Source organism: Trichechus manatus, unplaced genomic scaffold, assembly GCF_000243295.1.
Source record: "Trichechus manatus latirostris isolate Lorelei unplaced genomic scaffold, TriManLat1.0 scaffold00072, whole genome shotgun sequence".
Classification (NCBI taxonomy): domain Eukaryota; kingdom Metazoa; phylum Chordata; class Mammalia; order Sirenia; family Trichechidae; genus Trichechus; species Trichechus manatus.
The window spans coordinates 1973885-1978315 of NW_004444008.1; positions in this window are offsets into that span (position 1 = coordinate 1973885).

Below are 4431 nucleotides of genomic sequence, written 5' to 3' on the forward strand. Positions count from 1 at the left end.
AGCTGCCGGGGGCGGCGGCTGCCTCGACTTCCCGGTTGCGCGGACAGGACCCTCGGAGCGGCTCCGACCCCGGCGCCGGATGACGGCAGGAACAGCGCCCCGTACCTGGTGAGAGTCCGTCCCCGGTGGTCGTGGGTCCGGCCGCCTGCGCGGCTGGAGGGACCCGGGGCGACAGTGGTCGCGGGCGGCTCGCGGTGGCCTCGGGCAGGGCCGACTGCAGGCACCGGGGGCAGCGGTGGTCGCGCTCTCGGCGTTGGGGCCGCGGCCCGGGCGGGCGCCCACGGTGGGACCAGTGCGCGGGGAAGTTCGGTCCTCGCCGAGGCCGGAGCTGAGCGTGCGGGATGCAGAGCGGGCGGCCGCGGGCCGTGGGCCGTGGGGACTGGGATCTGCCTGCACGTCCCCGAGGGGCACGGCGAGGGTTCGTGGGATCGGGCGCTTCGCAGCCCCGGGGCCCCTTGCTGTCCCCACCGGCCAGGCAGGGGCTTGGCGGCGTGCATGGGAAACGAGGGCGCAGGGGGACTCGGGCTCCGCTCCGCGAGGCGCCTGGTCAGGGAGGGAGACTGAGGCCGGGCGGGGCTGCCGAGGCCGCGGGGCTGCCGGTGGCCGCAGCCGGCGATCGCCCCTCTCCGGCATCCCGCGCGCGCCAGGGTTTCGCATCCTGGCTCAGGGTTTCGGGCCGGACGCAAACGCGGGCCCCGCAGGGTACTGGTCTTCTAAGATGTGCGGGACACCTGCCTCCAAGGAGAGGTCCCCGCCGTCCCCAGCCCGGCCTGGCGCGTGGCTTTGGCGGGAAGCGCGCACCTCTGAGCGAGCCTCGCTTTGTACCTGGACGCCGTGGCGGAGTTGGGTTTTAACTTTCCGGCGCCCGCGGCGTCCCAGGGACCCCCGGCAGGGGGCGCTGCGAGCGAGCGCTCCGAGCCGAGAGGACGCTATGGGCAGCGTCGCCGTCCTGGGGAGTAGGTGGGGGTCTCCGTCTGCAAACAGTGCGACCAGGCAGATCTTGCAACGATTTCACGTGGAGCGGGACAAGGGGAGGTGATCCGCCTTCCAGATCAGCTTTGCTAGAAGAAGAAGAGACATGAATGGTGGTTACCGAACACGAGTCCTCCGACTAGGAAGATTCTCCCAGAAACGAAACGTATCCGCAAAAACTGTTGCTGGCTGCGCGTCTGTCTTCTTCCTTGTGCTCCAAAAGAAATCGAAATTGAGTGAAGATAATGTGGATTGTGTTTTAATACCGACACAAACATCTGCTCTTTAGGAGCACATTCGTGACAACACTGGGGTTACAGATGTTAGCTGCATTGCATCCTGTTTTAAGAAAAACAGTTGTATGGCACAGTTTACTCAGAAGAGCTGGGTCCTGATGGCTGTTGGGAAACAGCAGATGTTATTACTTACAGAGTTAGCCTTTCAGAAAAAGACTTTGAGAGACAGGAACAGACTTTGTCAAGGAAGGTTATAACAGCTAATTTGGATTACTAAACGAACTGATAATAAATGCACGTTTTATTATTTAAGAGAGAGTAATGTTTAGCAAGGGAGCCCTAGTGGCACAGTGGTTGAGCACTCGCCCGCTAACCCACCAGCCGCTCTGCGGGAGAAAGCTGTGGCAGTCTGCTTCTGTAAAGATTACAGCCTTGGAAACCCTGTGGGGCAGTTGTACTCTGCCCTGCAGTGTGCTGTGAGTCAGAGTTCTACTCCACAGCAGTGGGCTTGGTTTGGTTTAATGTTTAGCGTGTGCTATTTTGGGTGACCAGCTCACAATGGCAGTTACAGCAGGTAATACTGCACGCGATGTATGACTTAAATTTTCTTGTCCATGCCTGTGTTTACCCAAAGGAGACAGGGTTTTCTTCCCCCAAAGCGTTGTTTTCTTTTTTCTTCCATGTTTGTTTTAAATGAAAAAGCAGTTGCAAATGTAATTGCTTGATCCACATGGAACGCAGATTTCATTTTTTCTGGAATCTCTTTCTTGTAAACTCTTTCGTCGTGAACTACCATCTCATCAGCAGTGTTGCACGGGTCACACTTAGTATCTGCGTACTCATGGAACCCTGGGCTTGATGTCCCGGTATCTCCCTTCACTCACACGCCTTTAACCTGGGCGCACTTTGGTTAACAAGGGTAAGATGGATGATGATAATCCTTTTCTGCCTTTTCCTAACAGCCCTAACGTATTTGGCTGTCTTAATGGCAAACAGCTGCTACATTCCCGCCACGGGCAAAGCTTTGGTCTCCTGGGTGGTAAGGCTTGTCTCTGTCCACAAGAAGTTTCTGAGATACTCAGATTTAGTAACATTGGACCCGTGTTCTTCCCTGCCCTTTTCCTTTAAAACATTATTTCATTCCAGTGTCTGGCAGGGGTGCCGTGTAGGAACCGACAGCGTGGCAGTTGTTAAGTCCTGTTGAGTCCTGTTGGTCATGGGACACTCATGCAAACATTTGCAGAGCTTTAGAGGGTCTGTGGACCCTCTCAGGTCCCATTCGCGAGTTTGCAGGAGGAAGTCCTGCTCTGTGGCCACGCACTGTTTAGCTTCTTGCTGGGGCGATTGGTTAAAAGACAGGAAGAAACCAATGCGAAAAGCAGCAAGCTTCCCCTGTGTTGTGTGCTAGGTGCTGAGAGGGTCAGAGGCCAGGTCCTTGGGGACTGTTGAATACTAATATTAGCAGAGAGGTGCCTTGGAAGAAAGGCCTGGAGATTTACTTCCAAAAAAATCAGCCACTGAAAACCCTAGGGAGCACAGTTCTACTCCGACACACAAGGAGTCCCCAGGAATCAGCACCGACTCAAAAGCAACTGGTATTACCTTGGTGATTATTTTTAAGGATTTCAAATGTCCATGTTTTTTTCTTTCATCAAGTCATTGAAATGGAGTCCTTGCTTCTGATACAGGAAAGTTGGGCCAATAAGAGAACTTTGTTAAATGTCAAGTTGAAAGTGAGACCGTTATAAGGCATTCTGTTATGCAAACAAGCAGTCATGAGCTCTAGAGTTAAGTAAGGTTAGCAACTAATCAGAAAAAGGAGTTTGTATTATGGGGCATGAGTCCTGGTGTGCAGTGGTTAATGCGCTCGGCTGCTAACCAGAATGTCCAGTGGTTTGAACTCACTCCCCAGCTACTTTGCGGCAGAAAGATGTGGCAGTCTGCTTCTGTAAAGATTACAGCTTTGGAAACCCTGTGGGGGCAGTTCTCCTCTGCCCTATAGGGTTGCTAAGAGTCAGAATTGACTTGACAGCAATGGATTTGGTTTATTATGGGTTATATAGTGTGCAAATTAGAACAAATTAATTAGCTTATAATCTGTCACTGGCAAGGAATCCATTTTTGTAGCAGTGTGCATGCAAGTATTTGAGAAAAGCAGCCCCCCAGCCTGCCTTAAACCCTCTATCATTCTCAGTTCTAAAATTATACAAATTTGTATTGAAAATTGCTTCTGAAATCGTTGCTATAGTTACCCAGACAAATTGCTTAGTGTGTAATTATAATAGAGGTAACAAGTTTTTATGTTTAGTGTGAAATAATTTTAAAATGTAAATTACAGTGTCTAACAAATTGAATTACGCCTAAGTGCGTGGTGGGGAACATTGCCCCACCTGTATCTATCTGCAGATTTACAGGGCGAGAGTCAGGTCGTTTTTCGGATCCTAAGGTAAGTAGATTTAGTGCTCTACGTTGTTGGCACCGTCTTTGTGTACTCTTGTTGACAACCTTGACATTTTCATTGACATTGTTCCCAGCTCCTTTTTAAATTGAGATGCAGAATTCTTACTGAAAATGGCTTTTATCAGTGTTTGCTGCCCTGCAGTAGGGGTCTGTGGCAGATAGGGGGCGATCTACCGTCTCTAATTCCTCCTCACAGTGGTTCTCAGTGCAGGGATTTATCCAGCAGGTGAGCAGCAGAGCACTGGGAAGAAATGTGAGGAAACAGCTTCCGGTGTGCTTGGGCAACAGATCACTTATTTCTCTGATGAATTTGTCGGGTACTGGTTATCCAGAATCAATTTCTGGCAGGAGTTTAAAAAAAAAAAAAGAAAGGAAGCTAGGGCATACAGCATAGCTAAGCGTTTCTCTTTCTGTGGATCTACCTAAAACTTGTTTGGAATCAGAATCTGAGCCAAACACAACAAAGCAAACGAAAACGTGATCCAGGAGAGGGTGGTGTGTAATGAGCAGTTTACTGGACCTCACTGGTAGCGACAACTCATTTTTGCTGCATCTCAGACGTTCTAGAGCCAAGGAATCCTGGCTCTGCGTTTCAGAGGACTGTGAAGCTAGGAAATGTCAAAGACACAAGTTATATTCCACCTGGGGCATGGCACTTAAAGTAGGATTAACCCAACCATGGCCCAAGAAAACTGACAATTTCCCAAAAGGATTGCTGTCTTCTTCCCCTTCCCCCCTCCCACCCTTCCTTTTCCTCCCTCCC